Below are 26,544 nucleotides of genomic sequence, written 5' to 3'. Positions count from 1 at the left end.
TATTATTTTGAAAGATTTAACACATTCAGACTTTTATACAGAATATATAATAGAAGAATCATTTTTAAAATGCTATATAATATGTACTTGCTGTTTAATATGTTTAAAGGTTTTGTGTTAAATACTATGTTGAGTTTCTATTATAAAAAACAATAGTGCTCCCCTGGTGTTGAGAGCAAATCACAATCCATACTTGTTTTATCTCCATATTTTAACAAACTGTTACTTAGGGAATTATTTGTTATTTTTAATTTTTTAATTGATGAATAAAGTCATGGGCAAGAAGCGATAAAAATACCAGCAATAAATGATATGATTATTTAAAAAGAAAAAAGTAACTTGGATACAGGGAGAAAGGATTCCTAGAGGAACTAAAACTTGAATCAGCACTTAATATACAGGTAAATACATGATGGATGAGAGACAGAGAGAGAGAGGAAGAGGAAGAGAAAAAAGAGAGAGGCTAAGCAAACAAAGGATCACACACTTGGAAAAATAATTTTGAGTAGTAGGACAGAGGTATAAATAGAATGAGGTTAAAGGCAGTTGAAATACCATATGAGTACACATGGATGAGTCTCTGGAAACCATGAGGAATAAAGGCTTAGTGCTAGTCAGATCATGGAGTTACTCCTTTAATTTGGGTAAAGATTTTAGTGTCTGATAGGCACAGTGGCGCATGCCTGTGATTGTAGCAGTTTTGGAGGCCGATGCAGGAGGATCGTGAGCTCAAAGCTAGCCTCAGAAACTCAGTAAGGACCTAAGCAACTCAGCAAGAGCCTGTCTCTAAATAAAACACATGTGCGAGCGCGCGCGCACACACACACACACACACAAAAGGTTTTAGCATCTGTTGTTTAGGCAATGAAATGGTCATTGAGATAATCTATGTTGGGGACTGAGGTTGTGACTTAGCGGAACACTTGCCTAGTACATGCAGGGCCCTGGGCTTAATCCTCAGCACCACATAAAAACAAATAAATAAAAATTCATTTGTCCATCTACCACTAAAAAAAATTTTAAAAAATAATCTATGTAAATCAAAATATTAATTTAATTTTTTGAAGTGCCTACTTTGAAAACTTTAAGAGAAAATAAAATGTTCTTCCTTGAACATTTGTTTATAGTTAGTGACTATTTCACTTTGGAAAATTATCAACAAAGAATATTTCACAATCAATATTGAAAATCAAGAGAATAAATACTTTAGTAACAAAAATTTGTGTGCATTCATAAATAGGTTGGATAGGACCCTTATAATATCTAAACTCTAAGAACCCCACTCTGCTGATATATACTTTTCATACTTTTAGAACAATGCAAAACAAGTAAACTTCCCCTGAAAAAGATAATTTGAGAAGAATATTGCATTTCTTTTATTAGGTCAAATGTATTCTTTCCTTAGGTGACCACTTGAAACTGTGAAGCAGAAATCTGTTTCTTTTTCTTTTTCTTTTTCTTTTTTTTTATTTTCTGGGGATGGTACATGGGCACTCGACCAGCTAATCACATCCCCAGCCCTATTTTGTATTATATTTAGAGACAGGGTCACTTTTGCTGAGACTTGCTTTGAACTTGTGATCCTCCTGCCTCAGCCTCCGGAGCCACTGGGATTACAGGTGTGCACCATCGCACCTAGCAGAAACCTGCTTTCAACAGTGGCAAATTGACAAGAGGTGTGTCTCCATGGTTTCTACCTTGTGACATTTCTCCTGTGTGCACTTATCCATCAGAATGTCTACATTCTCATTCCAAAACCATCAGGCTTCACTTCTGTATAATAATAACTAGTACCACCACGGTGCCATTAATATAATTGTGATGATAAAAATAATAATGACCACTTATATTATTTTTTGTATTTGTATACCATGGATATCATTGCTGTGGTAGAGGATATTCACCAGTGAAAAGGTGAGAGGAGACAACATGGAGGTTTCTGGTTATGATGATAAAGTTCTCTTTCTCTGGCTTTTGCTCTTTCTCTCCCTCTTCTACCTATAAAAAGAATATCAAGTTTTTCAGAAATATTTTCACTTTCAAATTGAGTAAAGGGAAAAAATGCAAATGAGTTTGGAATGATGGCAAACATAACTGAACGCTACAGGAAGTGGATGGTGTCTGTGACAGTTTTAAAAGCTCAAGCCTGAGCCTGTTTACAAATAAGCAGGTACCTAAAAACATTCCCACAATTTTTTCTGAAGGTAGGAATTTTTGTGTCACTGTTTAAAAATATTTCAATAAGAAACAAACAAAAGAAAAACAAAAAAGAGCAAGCAGTCTCAGTAGCTTATACAAAAGATGTGTAATTGTCTACTGATGTGAAATTTTATATGGGGTTTTCAGCCATTATATGCTTTCATTCTTAAGTGACAGTTCACAAAACAGTCACATGAGCATGGGCCATTAAGAATGGCATAAGTAAAGTACTTATACTGAATTAACATAATTCTAAGCCATTAGGCTTATAGAAGATTGCGAAGGTCAAACTGCATGCAATTTGTAAGATTCAAACAGGTTAAAAATATGTGGCAGATTCAATAGATGGCACTATTCCCTCTGCTTTGAGCTCATTCCTCAAGATGGCTCAGATTTCCAGGTCTCTATACCTGCACACTGGGCTTGTCTCCTTAGCTTTTCAGCATGTATCACCTGTGTTTAACTTGCTGCTTCAGCCAGATAAAGTACTTATGCATGCCCTACTCTGCAATCTCTGCTAGATGCCTGCTCCTTTTAAAAATGTGTTCTATGAATCTGGAAAATCCCTCCTCCAGCCATCTTCTTCTAATCAATTTGAGCATGGTCTCAACTGATGCCCCTTCTCTGCTTCCCTCTCATCCACATGTGTTCTGCCTGTGTTTGCTTGCTGCTCTCAGGTTAGTAGACATAACTAGAGCTCTCAACTCTGAGTGTTAAATATTCTGTATCGTGTCATTATTCTCCTCGGAATATGGGGTCCTTAGAAAAGGGAACATTGCATTCCAAATATTCATTTAGCCATATATAAATATTTGCTAAATGAATAAAATGAATGAATGAACACAGACATCCATGTGGTTCTTAACTTCTGTTGATGTATTTAATGCCACTTTAAAAAGAAACAGACTTTGGTGCTTTATCTGAGTTTACTTTAGCAATCATTATCACTATTTCCAAATTTTCTTTTTTAAATTTATCCTTTGCTTGATTTAATCAGGATTTTAACTGTGACCCTTCTGCTCTATTTCTTGCGCATCACCAATTGTTCTTCTTGTACTTTTTCTTGCTACTTGCAAGATAGTACACATATACCAGTTATATATAAAAACATCAAAAAGTTGGTAGAGTACTGTGCTGTGCTTTGGTACACACATACTTTGTGTAACATTTAAATCAGATTAAATATATTTGTTTTCTCAAACATTTGATATTTCTAGATGGTGAACTTTCAAAATTCTTTCTGCTAGGTTTTTGAAATGTGAAGTACATTATTGGGATATAGTGCCACCATACTGTGCACTCACACACCACTTCTTCTTGTTCCTAGCTATTCCTAGCTTATAAGTTCTTTTATTTGTCACTTAGATTGTTTGGTTTGGTTGGGTTTCGTTTCTGTTAACTTTTGTTTGTTTGTTTATTCCTATAGTTTAGTTTTGAAATGTATTAGGAATTGGTGGCTGGTTCACTGTTTTAAATTAACCTCACTGTTAAGTATAAAAAATGAAAAAAATGATATATATTTAGGTATATTAATTTTACAAGCTATGATGTCTAATTTTTAGAAGCAGACATCTAAGTTTGAATTATAACTACATCTAGTCCCTAGTTGTATGACTTGAACATGCTGTATTCAGTTCAATTCAACTCCATTTAAACGAGAAAACACTAACTAAATTAATACTATGAACAATTATTTTTACTGCATAGGACAGGTTTTGGCCCTGCCCTTATGACAATGTAGGTCTTGTAAGAAACATTCCTTAGCTTCATACTTCAGGAGTCCATTCCCTTCTCTAAAATAAGGGGAACAACAAACTTATGGCAGGAAATAAATAGGATGCTATGTATAAATCTGCCAGCAAATTTGAAGTGTGTAATGTGGCTTACTCTGATTTCAATTAAAGATAAAGTAGCAGGCAATCCCTAATCTGCTGCATTATGCTGAACTATTCTTGGTCTTTCAGTGATGTTTTAAAATAAATATTTGTTCACAACCAAAAAAAAAGGTAAATAGTTTATAATATTTAAGTATGTAGGTAGAAGCACACATCTAAACATAAATCAACTATAGGTGAAAGTACTCTGGCAAACCTTCCAAAAACTGATCTCATGATTGAAAATCTAATTTTATTATTTAATGGGTGGTAACTTTAGGTACAATAATTGTTTATTATTCACGTTTTTCCTACTGTATTGTTAATTAGTCAGAATTTTTTTTTTGTAAGAAATGGCTGTTAAACAAAAGACTTGAGTGAATTACATGACTCTGCCATACAATCTAAAATCAATTCGGTTAAAATACTTTCTGTCTCTTGATTTCCTTATCTGTAAAAATATAGTTAAAACTACTTATCTAATAGTGATACTAAAAACTAAGCATAAACCAGATGCAGTAGGGCACGTGGCATATATTTTCACTCCTATATAGAAATGAGAAAGACAAATGGAAGAAAAGGGGATCTCATGAAAATAAAAGGAAGATCTATACAGAAGAGAAAGGAGTGAGTGGGAGAGAGGACAGAAGAGAAAGGGGAGATATTGAGGAGTGAAACTGAGCAAATTATGTGCATGTATGAATGTCACAATAGTCCCAACTATTATGTATAATTGTAATGCAACAATGAAATTACAAATAATAAGCATAATCTTTGCAAATGGTACTCCAGATATGACCTACTATCATTATGGCTGCTACTCTTATTCTTTATTTTCTTTATCAAAGGTAATTGTGAACTCATTTTAAAAAACCTGAAGCAAAGGAATAAAAACAAGAGGTTCTTATTTCAGCATGAAAACATTAGGAGGTCCTCAGTCCCTTCTCTAACAAAATCCATGAAATTTATATAACACCCAAACCCGCAATACTTTTCCCCATCTTGTTGAGGTAAAACCTTCAGTTCAGAATGATGCAATGAATATCAAACAGAGGACTTCTTTGTCAGCTGGGAGGCTCTGTCCTCAGTAGGTGAGGACATCAGTACTTATCACCATGCCTGCTACTACCTGTCGTTGACACTACGTTTCAGGTGAATGCATCCAAGAGCAAGGTCTCCTTTTAGTCCCAAGCCCCTACTCAGGGCTGAAGACAGTACCTGAGCTATAGTACTGTTGAGAACCCTTGGACCTCAATCATCATTGCTCTGAAAGATGGGATACAGGTTCTGCTAAGAGCCAAGTATATGATGCATGGCATTTTTGGTCGAAAGGTGACGCCAGCTAGCCATTGAGATGATATGATTATGTTAAGATTTGCATTCATATGGATATTGGATTCCTGCTGTTCACCTAGGCCGGCTACGGGACTCCTGGAGAGTTCCCATTGGTTGGGGAAGTACAGTAGGAGGGAGTTCCGGGCAGGAGGCCGCGTGGGTGGAAAAAATCTTCCAGGGCGGTACCGGACATTGGCGGCAGTTTCAAAAAATAAACTTTGTTCCTGCTTGAGTGGCTCGTGATTTTGTGCCCAGCCAGACTGCGGCAAGGTTCCTTGCCAAGAGAGATGACCCAAAGAAACCTAGAGCTGCTGGACTTCAGCCACTAAGTCTTCTATTTCTAAAGGAGGGTGTCACTCAGAGACAAGCATATCATAAGATCTCTGCAATTTACATCAGAAGAATAGCACAGATTTTATTTCATAGAGGTCAGACGGCTTTATGATAGAACTAAATATCAAATGCAAAAATATAAAAGTTCCAAAAATTAATGTGGATAAAAAAACATAATGACCTTGGGTATGAGGATGGCTTTTGTGATACAACACAAAAAGCCAAATCCATTAAAGATATAATTCATAAATCATATTTCATCAAAACAAAAACTCTACCTCATGAAAGATAACATTAAGAGAGACGGAAGATGTTATAGACTGAGAAAATATTTGCAAAAGACACATGATAAATAATTTTAACAAAAACTATTAAAAATATTAAACAACCAGAAAACAAATAATCCAATTAAAAATGGGGCAAGGACCTGAACTGATAACTAATTAAAAATATGTATATACACACATATATTTATATACATACATATATGTGTACACATATTTATATAATATACATGGTAAATAAGCATATAAAATATGTTCCACATCACTTATCATCAGAAAATGCAAATTAAAACAACAAAAATGAAATAGCACTATACTCTAATTATTACAATTACTCTAATTATTATGGTCAAAATCTGGAACATGAACAAAAAAAATTGCTGACAAGAATGTGTATCAACATGAAATCTCTCATTAATTGCTTTTGAGAATGCAAAAGTGAAAACCATTTTGGAAAACAGTTTGTAGGCTTCTTAAAAAATAATATACTTATCCCATGCTCCAATAATTGTTTTCCTTGCTGTTTACTTACATATTCCTATTTTTTGTTTATGTTTTTGTTTTTGTTTAATGGTACTGGTGAGAAACTCAGTGCCCCTTGCATGTCAAGATTACCAAGCTGGCATCAAACTTGTTATCCTCCTGTTTGGCCTCCTGAGTAGCTGGAGTTACAGATGTGGAACTGAAAACTTTTACATAGAAACCCAGAAATAGATATTAAGAGTGACTTTATTTCTAATTGCCAAAATTTGAAACAACCAAAATGTCTGTCAGTAGGTGAGTAGAAAACTGTTATACATCCAGACAATGAAATAGGATTCAGTGCTAAAAATAAGTGAGCAACCAATTCTGAAAAGACAGTGAGGAGCTTTACATGTATGAGAATCAGTAAAAGAGCCTGATGTGAAAAGGCCACACACTGTGTGATTCCCACTATTTAACATTATGGAAAAAGCAGAACTATGCAGACAAAAAAAAAAAAAAAAATCAGTGTTGGCCAGGGGATGTGGTGAGGGGAGGGATGAATACACTAATCAAAGAAAAATTTTAGGGCACTGAAATGCTATGTGTTACTATAATAGTGGATATTTACTAGTAGGTAGTCATCAAGATCCACGGAAGGTACCATACCAAAAGTGAATCCTGAAGCAAACTATGGACTTTCGGTGATTGTGTCAATGTAGGTTTATAAATTGTGTCAATTATTGTTGGTATTAGAGGAAGCTATACATGTGTAGGGGTGGGGGTTTTGTGGGAAATTTTGATACATTCTTCTAATTTTTCTATTAATCTGAAAATACTCTAAGAACAAAATCTTAAGGGGAAAAAAAGAAAAGAACACTAGAATTCTAACAGGCATGAGGTGAAACCTGACATAAGTGAAGCCAACAGTAGAACATTCAAAAATAACTGTAAGAGACTTTAGTATTTCAGTTTCAAAAAAAGATAGAATAACAATTAAGGTATCTGACAACAAGAAACTAGGATAATGGGTAGGCCTCTGTAAAATTGACCGAGAGAGCAAACACCATAAAGTGGTGGGTTGCATTTGTGTAGTCCTTAAGGACTATGACAAAGAATCTCAGGCCAAGGATGTCATCCAAGAGCACTTCAAATTTAAGAAATGAGCGAATATTTTTTTCATTCACATTCTTCAAAAAAAAAAAAATAGAATAATAAGGCAGAATATTAATAGAACACACTTTTCAGCATTATGAACCAACTAGACCCAACATACATCTATAGAATGGTCACCTAAGAACCAGAGAATATATATATTCCTTTTTTCTTTTTTTCCTTTTTTTGCAGTACTGGGGATAAAACCCAGGGACTCAAACATGCTAGGCAAGTACATTTCCACTGAGCTACATCCCCAGGCCTTTTTAAATTTTATTTTCTGAGACAGGGACTCACTAAGTTACCCAAGCCAGCCAGTTGTCCTCAAACATGATCCTGCTCATATACCTCCTGAGTAGCTTGAGTTACCAGGTGAGTACCAGAACACCCTTCTTATGTATTCTTCTGCAGTGAATATGGAACATTTCCTTAGATGGAGCATATTTTAGCTTAGAATTAAGTTGAGTAAATTAAAAAAGAAAGAAAGAAAAGAAAAAGAAACAATGCAGGGTATGATTTTTAACTCCAGCAGAATAAAATTTAAAGTCAATATAAAATTTGGAAATCTCAAAATATGTGGAATTCAACAACATATTCCTAAACAATTAAAGAGGTTGAAGAAATTAAAAGGGAAATAAGACTTTCAGATGAATGGAAATGAAAACATGACATATAAAACTTATGGAATCTAGTAAGTCAGTGTTTAAGAGGAAATTAATAGGCACATGCCTATATTATTAAAGTAAAAAAGACTTCTGGCTAAGAGTTGATCATTAGGTAATAGAAAATCAAATTAAAATTGAAGAAGCGGAATGAAGGAAATAAATAATAAAGTTTGGAGAATAAATTAATGAAAAAAATTCTTAAAGTGATACCAAAGGCTATTTCTTTGAAAACCTTAATATAATTTTTCAAAATTAGCTAGAGTAACTAAGGGGGAAAATAGTTCTTGAATTACTAGAACAAGAACTTAATGAGAAACATTACTATTAATTTTATGGAAATACAAATGATTACAGAAAAACAGTAAGAATAACTGCATGTCAAAGAAGTGGATAACTTGAATGACACTGGTGAATTCGTATAAAGCACAAACTGCCAAAAGTGATACAAGAAGAAATAAGCAGCCTGAATGAACTTATGGCAAGAGGCTGAATTACTAGTCAATACTGACCCCAAATGTAAAGCCTCAGATCTGAAATGTTCACAGTTGAGTTCTACAAATATTTAAATAATAATTACTAGTGTTTTTTTTCCTCCAACTCTCCAAAAGTTTTTTTTTTTTTTTTTTTTTTTAAAGGAAACACTTCCCAAAGGATTTTATGAGGTAGGCATTACCCTGACAAAATCCAAACAAAGACAAAACAATGAAATAAAACTATAGACTAAATAAAACTACAGACCTCTTAGGAGCATGGACATCAAAATCCTAATTCAAATACTAAAAGAGTGGATCCAGAAACATGTTATTTTTTCCCCTTTCTCTACACCAGGAATTCTCAAGAGATTTGTTTTATTTCATCAATTATTAGGGGTATATTAATATGCTTATGTCAAAAATAATACTGAATTATTTTATTAGACATATAATATATAGTATATATTATATAATATATAACCTATAATAATTATATTATTAGACATACTAATACAATAGTCATACAGTTAATAGAGAAAGGACAGGAACCAAAACACTGGAAGACATTCCTGTATTACATAGTAAAAGCAAGGACAAAGACTGGGGATGTAACACAGTAGTAGGGTGTTTGCCTAGCATGCACCAGACCCTGAGTTCAATCCCCAGCACTGGAAAAAAACAACCAAACAATCAAACAAAAAATTAAGAAGAAATATTTCTTCAATTATTTTTAAAGGGAAATTATCCACACAACTAAAAGCCTCAGAACTTTTTTCAAAAAAGCTTGCATACACAGAACAAGCTCAAAACTTCAAAATAAACAGGTAGAATTCAGCAAAGTAAAATAAATGAGAAAAACTGGTTAGACTTCATTACAGCAAATATATAAGCATTTCAGTGAGTGAAGTATTTAACTGTACTTAGTGAACACATTCATTACATTTACTGTAATAACAGCTCATAGGATTGACTTTAATCTATTTGGGCAAAGAATGATCTGAAAGCAAAGCTGACTGCATTAAAATAAGGATAGCAAACATTCCCAGCCATTTATTTTGTTTTGTTTTGCATGAGCATGAATGACACCATTTAATGCAGACAAAAGGACTCATTTGGGGGAGTAATTTTTTGTTTGTTTGTCTTGTTTTATGTTTTCTTTGTACCTTTGTTTATTTATTTTTATGTGGTGCTGAGTGCTAGGCCAGCAATCTACCACTGAGCAGCAACCCCAGGAGGCAGTACAGAATCTCTTCCCATACCATCATAAAAATATAACACAATGTGATGAACCCAACTTAAAAATTACAAGTGGCAGCCCATAGTAACACACAGCTACCAAAAAGGACATGAAAAGCAGATTCCAGTTTTGTTAGGTCCGGTTATGAAGATAATCAGGTGCAAGCAACTGGAATACATTGCCACTGCAACCAAAGCTAGGCCCAAAGTCACTCAAGGTCAAGTGATCATCTCCATGACCCAAAGGATCCAGGTGAAAAACTCACTCTGCCTGAAGAGGAGATTGGTATCCTGTGTTCAGACAGGTGCAGAGTTCATCAATGAGAGTCAGCTTTGCATACAGAACCATGTTAAAATCTTAAACACCAGGACCAAGTAAATATACACTAAAAGTTCAACAGTTCTTTTGCTATGCAAAAAATCTTCAGGGTTATATACTATATCAACAGGAAAAATAAAAATAATTAAGAATTGACCATATCAAAATATTTTAAGTTTTTAAAACTCAATACCATTTCACATTAAAAACTCTAAAAACAACTGTATATTCCAGGAAACTTCTTTAAATTGATTAAAAAAAATTCTATGAAAATTCAACCGACAACATCTCACCTAATAGTGAAAGATACTTTCTTCCAGAGGTCAAGATGACAACGTTCACTTTGTCAATTCTGTTCCATACTGAGCTGAAGGCTTTAGGTAGGAAAATTAAGCTAGAAGAAGAAGAAACATATACATCCAGACTAGAATGATGAGGTAAGACTCTCTCTGTTCATAGATGACATGAGCATGCATTAGAAAATCTCACAGAACCTTGTGAAACATTATGAGATCTAACAAATCACTAAACTTGTTGAAACAACGTAAATAAATAAAAATAACTTTTATTTCTATGGATTTGTAATGGGCAATACAAAAGTGAAAATTCAGAATGCAATTCCATGGACAGTATAGTAAAAAAATGTTAATGAATAAATTTAATAAACAAATGATAAACTCATACTCTAACAATTGTGATACATTGTTGAAAGAAGTGAAAAAAAATCTGAGTTTTATAGATTGAATATGTAAAATTGATAAAATAGTAGTAATCTCAAGATCAATTCAGAAATTAGGCCCAGTGGATCCTTTACAGAAAATTACATGCTGATTTAAAATTCATATGGAATGTCAAGGGTTACAGAATCACCAAAGCAAACTTGGTAAACAAAAACAACATGGAAGACCCCTAATTTCTGATTTCAAAACTTACCAAGAGATGAGAGCGATCAAGGCACTTTGGAGTTTGCATAACAACACACATAAAAGTAAAACAAATATAACTGAGTGGTCAGAGATAAATCTATGGGTCCATGGTCAATTTACAGTCAACTGATGGTGACCATACCATTACTAACTTCAAAGCAGTCTATTCAACAAATGGTACTAAGACAACTGGATAATCACATTCAAAATACTAAAAGCATAATATTATCTCACTCTCTCTGTAAAGAATTAATTCAAATTTTACCATTTAATTAAATGTAAAAGTATAAAACTATTAGAACTGTTAGATTTTCCTGACTTCAGATATGGGCAATGGCAATGGATTCTAGGATGTGGCCCATAAGTATTAGCAACAACAACAACAACAACAAAATATAAGAACTGGAACTCAAAAGTTAGTCATTTCTATGCTTCAAGGACACTATCAACAAAGTGAAAAAATCTGAAAAATATTTTAAAATTGTAATATCTTGTAAGAAAAATAGAGTATGCAAAAAAACAATTCACATTCAAAAGTGAGAAAAAACAACTATTAAAAGGTCTGAGTAAAATTTTCAAAAGATGGTATGCAAATTACTAAATGATACCTGAAACTACTCAATATGATTAATCAGCAGAGAAATATCAATCAAAATTACAATGAAGTACCACTCCATATTCATTAGGTAATCTTAAATGTAAAAAGGTCAGATAATAACAAATGTTGGGGAATATATGCAGAAGTCAAAATCTTCAAGTAATGCTGGCTGGAATATAAAAGGTGCAGTAACTTAGGAAAACAATCTAGCACTTCCTGAAAGGATCAGACTCAATCACCATTTGATTCAGTAATTCAACTTTATATTCCCAACAAAAACGAAGACATATATCCACATATAAACTTGTATGTGAATGTCTATGCAATGTCTTTTATAATAACCAAAATATGCTAATGACTATCATAAGATAAATTGATAAATACAATGTGGTATATCCACACAATATAACATGAATGTGTCATAAGAAAGCAATGAAGCACTGATAGAATCTCTAACATGAACATTTCTCATAACTTCATTTTTCAGGTACTGAAATTGACTGCTATGAAATCTGAAAGTATCTGTAAATATATTAAAAGCTTTGTATATTTTAAATAGGCTAATTATACATTATATGAATCATTTTTACATAGAACCATTCTTAAAGTACAAGGTTAATGTATGTGACTACATTACATACCAGCATACTTACTATACAGGCTTTAATTTTATTTATTTATTTATTTATTTATTTATTTACTTACTTATTTATTTATTTATTTTTTCAGCATGGCATATTTTATTTTATTTTTTTTTATAATTTTTTATTGTTAGTTGTTCAAAACATTACAAATTTCTTGATATATATTTCAAACTTTGATTCAAGTGGGTTATGAACTCCCATTTTTACCCCATATACAGATTGCAGAATCACATCAGTTACACATCCATTGATTTCCATATTGCCATACTAGTGTCTGTTGTGTTCTGCTGCCTTTCCTATCCTCTACTAGCCCCCCTCCCCTCCCCTCTTCTCTCTCTACCCCCTCTACTGTCATTCATTTCTCCCCCTTGTATTATTTTTCCCTTTCCCCTCACTTACTCTTGTATGTACTTTTGTGTAACTCTGAGGGTCTCCTTCCATTTCCATGCAATTTCCCTTCTCTCTCCCTTTCCCTCCCACCTCTCATCCCTATTTAATGTTAATCTTCTTCTCCTGCTCTTCGTCCCTACTCTGTTCTTAGTTACTCTCCTTATGTCAAAGAAGACATTTGGCATTTATTTTTTAGGGATTGGCTAGCTTCACTTAGCATAATCTGCTCTAACGCCATCCATTTCCCTGCAAATTCTATGATTTTGTCATTTTTTAATGCAGAGTAATACTCCATTGTGTATAAATGCCACATTTTTTTTATCCATTCGTCTATTGAAGGGCATCTAGGTTGGTTCCACAGTCTTGCTATTGTGAATTGTGCTGCTATGAACATCGATGTAGCAGTGTCCCTGTAGCATGCTCTTTTTAGGTCTTTAGGGAATAGACCGAGAAGGGGAATAGCTGGGTCAAATGGTGGTTCCATTCCCAGCTTTCCAAGAAATCTCCATACTGCTTTCCAAATTGGCTGCACCAATTTGCAGTCCCACCAGCAATGTACAAGTGTACCCTTTTCCCCACATCCTCGCCAGCACTTGTTGTTGTTTGACTTCATAATGGCTGCCAATCTTACTGGAGTGAGATGGTATCTTAGGGTGGTTTTGATTTGCATTTCTCTGACTGCTAGAGATGGTGAGCATTTTTTCATTGTTATTTTCCATTTCCTCTTCCTGTAATGTTTTGCCGAGGATGTTTTGAAGAGATGGTTTTCTAGCTGCAAATTCTTTTAACTTTTTTTTTATCGTGGAAGGTTTTAATTTCATCTTCCATCCTTCACTATCTTCTAATTTATTGGAGTATAAGGATTCAAAAAAAGTTTTGATTATCTTCTGTATTTCTGAAGTGTCTGTTGTGATATTGCCTTTTTCATCCCGTATGCTAGTAATTTGAGTTCTCTCTCTTCTTCTCTTTGCTAGCATGGCTAAGGGTCTGTCAATTTTGTTTATTTTTTCAAAGAACCAACTTTTAGTTTTGTCAATTTTTTAATTGTTTCTTTTGTTTCGATTTCATTAATTTCAGCTCTGATTTTAATTATCTCTTGCCTTCTACTTCTTTTGCTATTGTTTTGCTCTTCTTTTTCTAGGATTTTGAGATGAAGTATGAGATCATTTATTTGTTGTTTTTTTTCTTTTTTTAAGGAATGAACTCCAAGCAATGACTTTTCCTCTTAGAACTGCTTTCAATGTGTCCCATAGATTCCGATATGTTGTGTCAGTGTTTTCATTAATCTCTAAGAATTTTTTAATTTCCTCCTTGATGTCTTCTATAACCCACTGATCATTCAGTAACCTATTGTTCATTCTCCAAGTGATGTATTCTTTTTCCTTCCTTCTTTTATCGTTGATTTTCAGTTCCATTCCATTATGATCAGATAGGATGCATGGTATTATCTCTACTCCTTTGTATTGTCTAAGAGTTTCCTTGTGACGTAATATATGATCTATTTTTGAGAAGGATCCATGTGCTACTGAGAAAAAAGTGTAACTGCTTGATGTTGGGTGGTATATTCTATATATGTCAATTAAGTCTAGGTTATTAATTGTGTTATTGAGTTCTATAGTTTCCTTATTCAACTTTTGTTTGGAAGATCTGTCCAGTGGCGAGAGAGGTGTGTTGAAGTCTCCCATGATTATTGTATGGTGGTCTATTAGACTCTTGAACTTGAGAAGAGTTTGTTTGATGAACATAGCTGCACCATTGTTTGGGGCATATATATTTATGATTGTTATGTCTTGTTGGTATATAGTTCCCTTAAGCAGTATGTAGTGTCCCTCTTTATCCCTTTTGATTAACTTTGGCTTGAAATGACTCTTAAATTTGGTCTCTTTATGTTATCCCATATTTCTTGGATGTTCTGCTCATGGTGTCTTAACAGTCTTGCTGAGCTGTCTATGTTCTTTTCAAGTTGAAATACTTTGTCTTCATTGTCTGATGTTCTATCTTCTAAGTGTTCTACTCTGCTGGTAGTATTCTCCATTGAGTTTTTAAGTTGGTTTATTGCTTCCTGCATTTCTAGGATTTCTGTTTGTTTGTTTTTTATAATGTCTATCTCCCTGTATAGTTGATCCTTTGCTTCCTGGATTTGTTTGTGTAATTCATTGTTGAAGTGATCTTTCATTGTCTGATTTTGCTGTCTAATGTCTTCCTTGGCACTCCAGATCATCTGAAGCATGTATATCCTGAATTCTTTATCTGACATTCCATCTGCTGCAGCTGTTACCTCTTCTAAAGTTGAGTTGACCTGCATTGCTTGTGGTCCTTTCTTTCCTTGTCTTTTCATACTGCTTGCGTTTCTTTCTGCTTGGTGAAACTGTTGTGTTTTTGAAATGTTTTTTTCCCCTATATATTTATATTGCTCTTGTATAGTTGAAAAGCCTCCATTGCAGGGTCGGGCGGCGGTCTGCCTACCTTACAGGTGCAGGCGGCGGCTCTGCTCTGCCCCTCCTCCAATTGGTGTGAGGTGTCTACCACCCCCTCGGACCCCTGGGCCTGTTCTGCCGGTCAGTCGCAGGTCTGCCTAACTTGCAGGCATGGGCGGCGGCTCTGCTCTGCCCCTACTCCAATTGGGGTGACAAGTGTACCACACCTGCAGGCCACTGGGCCTGATCCGCCGGTCGGTTGCAGGTCTGCCTACCCTGTAGGCGCGGGCGGTGGCTCTGCTCTCCCCCCCCTCCAATTGGTGTGACTTGTCTACCACACCCACGGACCCTGGGCCTGTTCCGGGTGCGGGCGAAGGCTCTGTTTTGCTCCTACTCCAATTGGGGTGACGTGCCTACTACCCCGGCCGGCTGCTGGACCTGTTCCACCGGTCGGTCGCAGGTCTGCCTACCTTGTGGGCACGGGCTGCGGCTCTGCTCTGCCCCTACTCCAAATGGGGTGACGTGTCTGTTGCACCGGCAGGCCACTGGGCCTGTCCCTCTGGTCAGTCGCAGGTCTGCCCACCTTTCGGGCATGGGTGGCGGCTCTGCTCTGCCCCTACTCCAATTGGGAGTACCACGCCAGCAGGTCGCTGGGCCTGTTCCTGGCATGGTCGGCGACTCTGCTCTGCCCCTACTCCAATTGGGGTGACATGTGTACCACGCCGGCAGGCCGCTGGGCCTGATCCGCCGGTCTGTCGCAGGTCTGCCTACCTTGCAGGCGTGGGCGGTGGCTCTTCCCTGCCCCTCCTACCACGCCCGCGGACCGCTGGGCCTGATCTGCAGGTTGGTCGCAGATCTGCTCACCCTCCGGGCACGGGTGGCAGTTCCGCTCCGCCCCCACTCCAATTGGGGTCACGAGACCACCACACCGGCGGGGCCTGATCCGGGCACGGGCGAAGGCTCTGCTCTGCCCCTACTCCAGTTGGGGTGACGTGTGTACCACGCTGGCAGGCCGCTGGGCCTGACCCGCCAGTCTGTTGCAGGTCTTTCTTACCTTGCAGGCGCGGGCGGCTGCTCTGCCCTGCCCCTCCTACCACGCCCGTGTACCACTGGGTCGCAGGTCTGCCCACCTTGCGGGCTTGGGTGGCGGCTCCGCTCTGCTCCCTCTCCAATTGGGGTCACACGACCACCACGCTGGTGAGCCGCTGGGCCTGCTCCGGGCGCGGGCGGCGGCCCGGCTCCTCCCCTCTGGCTCGACGACAAAGCAAGAGAGACTAGGGTGTCTGTGACTCACCCTCCCTACCAGGAGACCAACTGTTTCTGTCGCCGCTGGTATTGATGAAGTTCTCTCCTCCGCCGCTTTCTGATGACATCAGATCTCTGCCATGTTGGTATCCTATGCGAATGGCAGCATTTCGTTCCCTTTGCCGGGTAACCAAAGCAACGGGTGAGTCCTGACCGGCCCTCACAGGCCCCATCTCAGTCCTGTTGCTGCTGCCCACGAAGGCTCGGTTGGTATTTACCTCCACAGTACTCAGCAGGACCTGGACCAAGAAGCAGTTTCCGCAGGGTCCTTAGCTCTGGGTCAGAGCAGTTCCGGGAGCCGGAACTCGGCCGCTCCGTGCTCGGTGTATGCTCTGATAAGAGCAGGCTCCAAGAAGCAGTTTCCGCGGGTTATTTAGCACTGAGCCTGAGTAATTTGTCTGCAAGCCGCAGGCGAATGGCAGCCTGAAATTACCTGTTCTATGGCTGAATGAGCTGTGGTCAGTTGAAAACAGGGATGGTGACGTCAGCTCTCCAAGATGGTGGCCGCTGGCCTCCTCTGTGGTCTGACTGGTGTGGAGAACCGAACTGGACCGCTTCCTTCCCCGTCTCGAACCCAGAACTCAGCACTGAGTACGGTGCTTGCATGGCTGGCAGAAACTGCAGCGCTGTATCCCTGCGTCGCTATCTCCTCGTTTCCCAGCGCACACTGCAGACTCTAGCGGCGGGGCGATTTGCTGAATAAGCAGTGTTACCCTCCGTGCAACAAATCTCTCGCGTTTGAGCCCCCATAGCCGATCCTCGTGCGATGGAAATCCTTCCTCCAGGTTCCGGAGCACCCCACTATTGCTGGAAATTCCTAACAAGATAGCCTTTAGCCGTCCTGACTCGTCATACTCCCACACAGTGACGCGGCACAAGGGGGCAATGCACTCCCCTCGCCGCCATCTTCCTCATCCAGGCTTTAATTTTAAACTAGCTTTAAAAATATAAAACCTATTAAAAATACCTTATTCATAAGCAGTAGCTTTTTTAACCTTTTTGTTATGAATATAGAAGTAATATGGAAATATATATTTTAGTTTAAATTACACATTTATAAGTGCCAGTAAAGCATACATTATGAGAAGAAAAAAAATGCACTTTCTCTTATCCAGTCAAAAATACCTGATATTCAGTATATGTTAAGGCTTATCTATTACAATGTCCCATTTTGAGGGGGGAAACACTTGCTTCAAAGGTATTCAGTAACAGGATTATCCTTATCTATGGATGAAATAAGCATCTGAAAAGAATTCAGTGACTTTACATACTGGCCAATTTTTCCCTCTGCCTTTGCAATTATTAGTATCTTCTGAAAGCAGAATTCTACTACTAATCATTTTGAAAGTACTATAGAAAATGACATCATTAGAATTTGTTTTAAAACCCAGGATAGTAAGTGCATTTTTTAAGATTTTATACTATGGAGTAATTAGAGTCTCCTCCAAATTCAGATGTTGATGTCCTCACCCCTGTACCTCAGAATACGACTGCATTCATAGAGAGAGTCATTGGAGAGGTCAATAATTTAAAATGAGGCTATTAGGATAGGCAGAATCCTGTCTAACTAGAGCTGTAGAATTTGGACACAAAAAGGGAAGATGGTATAAGGGAATAAGAAGGCATCCATCTGTGAGCCAAAGAAAGAGACTTTAGGAGAAAGCAACCTCATGGACACCTTGATCTTAGAATTACAATATTCAAAATTGTGATAAATTACAGCCACACAGTCTGTGGTATTTTTGTTATAGCAGCCCTAGCAAGCTCATACACCTACCAGGTTTAAAAGATAATTTTTTAAATTAAAATATTCAAAAGACACAAGTTCACAAGATTTTACTTGCTTTGGATCTCCTGATATACTCTGTTAGGCAGAGCTTTCAAATAGCACCTGGGTAACCTTTCTTGATAAATTCAAACCTGGATGATTTTTTTAAAGCAAAGTTCAAGATTGAATATCATTCTTTTCTTGTCTTCACAGTCTCCTGTTTTGAGGTTACAATTCTATCAGGATGTTTTACAATGATCATTATACATAGATGTGGGGCACACCTGTCACTGGCCACAGGAATAATAGAATTTTCAATAACCTCTTTTTCTTGCTTCAGGGAAGAGCAGTGTCAAATCCAGATTATTTATTTGAGAAAAGCACACATGAACCAAGGCACAAATACCCCATGTGTTCTCTCCTGGCTCCTGCACTGGAGAGACTGACTGACATCAAATGACATTTCACTGGAGAGATTGGAGATTCATCTAGAATTATCACTGCACCTTAAAAAGCCAGAAATTCCTCACACACCCCTATCGTGCTACATGTAAATTTATATAGTCTTCAGATTTGGATGGAGAGAAGGCAGTTTTGATAAAGTAGGCTTATCATTTTGTTTTATTTGTCAGATATTATTTGCACACCAGGCTTTCAATTGGGTATTCTACAAAGTGAATTCAGCTGCTACTCAGAATTGATTTCACTTATGTCTTTCCAGTGGAGTGCTGTTCTTTTTTAAAAGAAGGTTGCCTTTTGATTTTGCTGCTTCTTTGTTTTTGATTGCTGTCTGTCCCTGTTCCTCTTTTTTTTTTTTTAAGTAAGAATACAATTGGACCAAGTTTTAAGGCTAAACACAATCTTGATTCTTCCTTTACTCTCCCCATTCTGTGACCACTTCAGTGGGGCTACTTATAAAAGGAAAGAGCAGTGGAGAACAGATGCAGTTCCACCCTGTGCCTCCTATGCTTAAATGACTGTTTTATGCTCCTTTGAAAACAAATACCGTTTTATGCATCTCTTCTCATTAGTACAGATGAATCCTTCCTTCTCTCATTTTCCTGTATTGTTAATGTCTTGTTCGGACCTATACCCCCAAAAGATGATATTTATACTGTTGAAGACATTTATCTATTTTTGTAAATAACTTCATGAATGTTTTTCTTAATGGATTATATTATCAGATGCTTTAGAGAAAATCAGTAGTTTGATGATGCATGGCATCATAATTTAACTCACCCATAAGTACAAGTCTACTGTGAATTCAATAGTAACTTTCAATGATTTTTGCTATGCATACATTATATTATATATTATAAAATACAGATGTAACACGTAATCTCTAGCCTATTTATAAACCCATTTGCTGCATATATGAATTCGCCGTCTCCTCAAAACAATTCTACTAAGTTTATCTGATCTCCCGTGCTTTAAAACACTACTCTAAGCCATTTGAAAATGGGGTGCAGCTAATATGAATACAGTGTTATGAAAAAATATATTTTTCAGTGTTTCAGGATGTATATATCTATATTATCAGAAAACATGCAAAGTTCCTGAATACTTTCATGTGTTCGTGATATGAAGTTCTGTGGAATTCAGACTCATTCTGTTGATCTCTTTGTTCACTTCAGTATAGTGTGTGGCTCTCTAAGAGAGCTACATTTCTAATAGTCAAATCCAGGTTAAGCTTTATCTTTACTAGTATTGGTTGCCCATAACCTCAAGTCCCACAGGGGAAAGTTGCCAGATATAGCTAATGAAATGGAGGACACTAGGTTTAATTTGAATTTTATGACAAAGAAAAATCTTGTTTTGTATATGTATTTCTAAAGCAATACTTGTAATGCATATAACTAGCTTGAGACTCTTTATAAGCAATGAAAATAAAGATTGCAGAGGACTTGTGGGCGTAAGGCACAGTTCAATGATAAAAAGGAAATTCAAATACAAAGTAGATCATTTCACAGTATTTTATATTCAGAGGCAAGAGACAGGGTTAAAGTGATGATTGAAGTACAATTATTTTACAGTTGGGTGCACGTATAGGTAAGGATGAAAAGCAGAAGAAAATACATGTATATATTTATTAGATCTTCTTATTTTGATTTTTACTTTTATGATGTAGTTGATGTTTGGTTCCTGGGTGAATTAAGCTGCTTAAATATATGGATGTAGGTTGACTGTAAATGTGATGTTTTTTATTGTAATAATATGAGTACAAAGCCAAAAATTAAAGTATTTCTCATTTGCTGACTCTTAAATAACAATAGAAATTGGAATGATCTGAAAATTTGTGTCTACACAATTTTTAATTTTTTCATAAACCCCTCCTCATTTGATTAGTATATCTATATACAGTTTCTAGGGGATCCAGAATTACAATTCATGAAAAAGTTACTTGATAAATAAGCAACCTGGAAAACAATACTTAGAAAAGTAGGTGAAATATAAATAGTTTAGAAAAGGAATTAGAAAGTCCTGGAGAGGAAACTCGGAAGAAAAATAGCTACTGCAGATTAGATATTTGCATATCAACTTTGGTCCTCAGGCAAGCATTATCAATTTCATTTGGAGTAATATTATAAATGCAGAATCTCATTCCCCCTCTGGTCCTACTAAATATAGATGGATCCTTAAATGATACTTAGGTGGTATTATGGTATTATTGAAAGGGTAGCTTTAGATTCGGTATTCTCCTTTATAGAATCTCATACAGTCATCTTTGTATGTCTCAGTACAGATGTCAATTATATACAAGTAGTTAGTTTGTTACTGTAACTTTATTGACTAATACCCTTTCACCAGGCTTTTTCATGAGTCATTGTTTAGATTCCTATGAAAAATCCTTGTGGCAGGAGGGCACCATTGATCATTGTAAACAAATAAATATATGAATTAGTGGTTAAGCAACTATATTGGAGATGTTGACTCTGAGTGTAGTTGGGAGTAGTTCCATAATTATTTAGGAAATATCATAGTGGAAATTCATGCATTTTTCTTCAGAAAGTTCCTCCAAATCTTTGGAAGAGTTGCTTATGTAAGTTCTACTGGATGCTGCTGATTAAAAAATACCAGACATCCTTGCCACAAATACATGATGTCTCATGAATCAATACATTATAATTAATCCATTTTTGCATTTCATATATTGCTAATGTTATTTGAGCTTTTTTATACTAATAAATACAATTATCTAGGCATCTTCTTCTTGATGAATACTTGTTTTAGATTTGCTTCCTCCACCCTATTCTTTTGATTTGTCTGAATCAAGCAACTGTGAATGTTTTGCACAAAGAATTAAGGTTTCTATGTATATGTGGTATGTATGTCTTTATGGTCCTGGAATACATTTCTAGGAATAAAATCTCTGGACCCTTAGCTAGATGCATATTTACTGCTATGTAATAAATAACACGTAATCTCTAGCCTATTTATAAACCCATTTGCTGCATATATGAATTAGTTATCTACTGCTATGTAATAAATAACCTTAAAACAGTAGTTTAACATGAAAAAATATATGGATAAGAGGAACCTACCTCAACATCATAAAGGCTATCTATGAAGAATTCAAAGTCAACATCATATTAACTGAAGAATAAATGAAAGCACTTTCTCCAAAATCAGGAACACAACAAGGATGCATACTGTCATCATTCTTATTCAACATGGTCCTTGAAATGCTAGCCAAAACACCCAGAAAAGGGAAATAAATTAAAGGGATACAAACAGGAAAAGAAGAATTCAAATTATCTTGTTTGCTGATGACACAACTTTATACTTAAAAGACACAAAAAATTTCAACCAGAAAACTTTCTAGAGCTGATAAACAGATTCAGTAAACTATAAGGAAACAAATCAATATAAAATTGAAAAGCTATTCTATATTCCAGTAATGAATTTGCTGTGAAAGAAATCAGGAAAACAATGCTGTTTACAATAGCCTCAGGAAAAAAGAAATAAAATACCTGGAAGTAAAATGGTCATATGCTCATACTACCAAAAGTGATCTATGTGTTTAATGCAATGTCCATCAAAATAACAATGGAATCCATCACAGAACTATAAAAACAGGACTGAAATTCATGTGGAAGAATAAAAGGCCCCCAATACTCAAAAAATCCTGAGTAATTAGAGCTGGAGGTATCACAGTACCAGACCTTAAATTACACTACAGAGCTATAGTAACAAACTGCATGATACTGGCATAAAACCAGATATATAGACCAATGGTACAAAATAGAAGACATAGAGAAAAAACACAGATATAGATAGTCACCTGGTCCCTGACAAAGGTGATTAAAAACAGATTGGAGAGAAGATAAACTTTTTGGGGAAAAAAAAGCTGCTAAGAATATTCAATGTCCATATGTAGAAGAATGAAAAAAGATTCTTAGTATCACCCTGCACAAAAATCAATTCAAAGTGGATCAAAGTCCTAGGAATTAGACCCAATATATTATAACTGCTAGAAGAAAACATATGGTCTAGAGTCCAGCATACTGACACAGACACAAACTCCCTTAATAATACTCCTAAAGCTCCAGAAATAAAACCAAGAACCCACAAGTGTAATGACATTAAATTTAAAAGTTTTTGCACATCAAAGGAAATAAGAGGGTTAGGAGCCTACAGACTGGGAGAAAATCTGTAACGGTGTAACAGGTGATTAATCTTCAGCATATATAAAGAACTAAAAAAAAATTAACAACAATAACAGAAAAAAAAAAATAACCCAGCCAAGAAATGTGCAAAAGGGAAGGTTGAGACTAGAGGATCACAAGTTCAAAGTCAGGCTCAACAAATCAGCAAGGCCCTAAGCAACTTAGTGAGACCCTATCTCAAAAAGAAGCAAAAACAGGCTGGGGTTGTGGCTCAGTGGTTAAGAACCCCTGTGTTCAATCCCTGGTACCCTGCCCCCCCCCAAAAAAAAGGGCAAAAGATCCATACAGATATTTCTCAAAAGAAGAAACACTAAATGCCAAAAAATGAAAAAATGTTCAACACCCTAAGCAATCAGGGAAAGCAAATCAAAACTACTGTGAGATGTCATCTCACTTTGGTTAGAATAATGATCATAAAGACTACAAACAATAATTGCTAAAGAAAATATGAGAAAAAATTATATCTTCTTATTGTTGGTAAGACTGAAAATTAGTACAAAAGCAGTATGGAGATTCCTCAAAAGACTAGGAATGAGAAAACAATATGATCCAGCTATCCCAAATCCTTGATATTTATTAAAAAACAAAAACAAAATAAAACGACAGCATATAAAAATCATAAAAATAAGAAAGCAAAATCAGCATACTAGTGCACTGTAGTGGTGCATGTAATGTATATAAATGATTAAAGCAGCATAATTCACAATCACCAAGCTATGTAACCAGCCTAGGTGCATGTTAACAGATGAATAGGTAAAGAAAATGTGGTATGTATACATGATAGTGTTTAATCAACCACAAAAATATATAAAATAATATAATATCATGGTAAATTGCCATCAATTTTACTAACTGGAGAACATCATACTAATTGAAATGAGACATACCTGGAAAGTCCAAAGTTGAATGTTTTCTCTCATAGGTAGAGGATATGTGTGTGGGAGGTGGGGAGGTGGGAAGATACTGAAGGAATAAAAGGGATCTCATGAAAATTTGAGGAAAAACCAACACAGTAAGGGAAGGAGATTAAGATGGAGGAAGCAGGGGAAGACATGGGCAATTATATGAGGAACAAAAATCTACCAAATTATGTAATGTCCATGTATGAATATATCACAATGAATCTCAATTGTATGTCATTATGATGCACTCATTAAAATAAAATAATAATAATAATAATAATAATAATAATAATAATAATAATAGAAGGGAGATCAGTGAAGTATAGCACATGGATCAGGGGAGGGAAATGTATTGAGGAAGGAGAATGGTCAATTTTTTGGCAGGGGTCAGGTTCCAGGGATTGAACTCAGGGGCACTTGACCACTAAATCATATCTCCAGCCCTATTTTGTATTTTATTTAGAAACAAGTTCTCACTGAGTTGCCTAGCACCTTGCTTTTGCTGGGGCTGGTTTTGAACTCACAATCCTCCTGCTTCAGCTTCTTTACCTGCTGGGATTACAGACATGGCCACCATGCCCAACACAGAATGATCAGATTTTGATATGTGCATATTCAGATATGGCATAATGAATGTAATATACACAATGAATATAATGTAATGCACTAGTAAAAAATTAAGGGTTTAAAACATCATTTTTTATTAGATTACACTTTTATGTGGGCAATAAACCCTGATGTGCTTCTGACAAAATATTCGAAATGAGATTGAAATTCTGGAATTAGATACAACTGAAAGCATCTCAAGGCTCAAGAAAGGGAGGGTATAAGGTCTCTCATGTGGCTGTTGTGGTCCTCTATATTTTCTGGCTAGTGTTGGAAACATCAGTTCCTTGATTCATGTGTCTCTCCACGGGCAGCTTTCTTCCCTCATAGTGAATACTCCAGTAGAGAGAAAGGGGGAGATAATGAGCAGGACAGAAGTCAGTATTTTTGGAATCTACTCTTGGAAATGACAGTTTATCAATTTTGCTGTGTTTAATTCATTTGGATCTAGTGTATACTCACAGTGAGGGGACTACACCAGGATGTGAATTCAAGGAAGTGAAGATAATTGGGAACCTATTATAAAGAGTGCCAACCACCATAGAATCCTATTCTGTAGCTTTTCAAAATATTGAAATTATTTTACTATACCCCCCAAATTTGAAGGTTCTTTTTGTGCTATGGATTTTGCAATGTACACCATTGCTTATATTTTTTTATTATTTTTAAAATTTTACCCATTCCAGTACTTGCAGAATGTCATTGTCATTTCTCAGATGATTAATGATCGTGGTATTTCATGTTCTTGGAAGTGGTCATTCAAGTTCTTGAACATTAAAAAATAAAATATTATGAATTTTTAAAATTTATTTTATTGGATTTAAATATTGCTGATATAAGCCTTTTGTGTGAAATATATATCATGATTATTTTTTTCAACATAAGCTTGCCTTTTCATATACTTTATATTTTCTTAAATGAATAAAAATTTTACAGTGAAAAGTGTTTCAAAATATTTTCTTCTTAATTTTTCATTAGGTTAGTGATTTTTTAAATCCAGAAATTTATTTGCCCACCCCAAGGTCACAATATCCTCTAGTTTACTTCTAAACGTTTTGTAGTTTTACTTTCATGTTTATATAGCATTACTTTGAAAAAAATCATTTATGTAGGTATGAATAATGATTAAAATTTTTGTTTATTCATGTATTTATTTTTATGGTTCTGGGACACAAACTCAGAGCCTGGCGCATGCTGTGCAGTTGCTGTACCACTAAACTGTATACTCACCTCCCAAATTTGTTTTACAAATAACTTTGCCCAGTTGATTCAGCATAACTTATTGAAAAGATTCGTTTTTGTGTATATCTTTGTAAAAATGAATCATCTTTAAATGTGTAGTTTATTTCTAGACTATGCTCTGATATATATATATATATATATATATATATATATACACATACATACATATATATACATACATATATATATATACATATATACATATTCTCATGCAAATACAACTGTCTTAATTAATATAGTTTCAAATCAGCTTAAATCCTCAAATTTACTTTTCTCTTTAAAAATATTCTATTAGCCATTTTAGTTCCCTTGTAGTGTTTAGAATTAGCTTGATCATTTCTAGTAAAAAGCCTTGAGATATTGATTAGTACTGCATTAGGATTCATTTTGTTAATGGTTAATAATTGAAGAATACTGAATATTTTCAATCCATAAACATGATGAATCTCATTTTATTAGGTCTATTTAACTGCTGTCTGCCATATTTCTCAGTCATGGTTTTACACAATTTTTATTAAAAATATTTCTAGAATTTTATGTTTTAATACTATTTTACATGTAGCTTTTAGAAGTATTACTTTCTAATAGTTTATTGGCAAATACACAGTAGAGTTCTGTATTTGACTACATTCTGATATCCTGGTGAATATATTTATCCTAGTAATTCTGTGGTTTTTATTTATTTACCAACAAATTTGTATCAACTGAAAATAAGATGTATTTACTTTGTTTCTAAATTTTACA

Source organism: Marmota monax, unplaced genomic scaffold, assembly GCF_021218885.2.
Source record: "Marmota monax isolate L192 unplaced genomic scaffold, Marmota_monax_Labrador192_F-V1.1 WCK01_AAM20220418_F8-fsc00047, whole genome shotgun sequence".
Lineage (NCBI taxonomy): Eukaryota > Metazoa > Chordata > Mammalia > Rodentia > Sciuridae > Marmota > Marmota monax.
The sequence above is the reverse complement of the archived record's forward strand: the minus strand, read 5'-3'. Positions refer to the sequence as shown.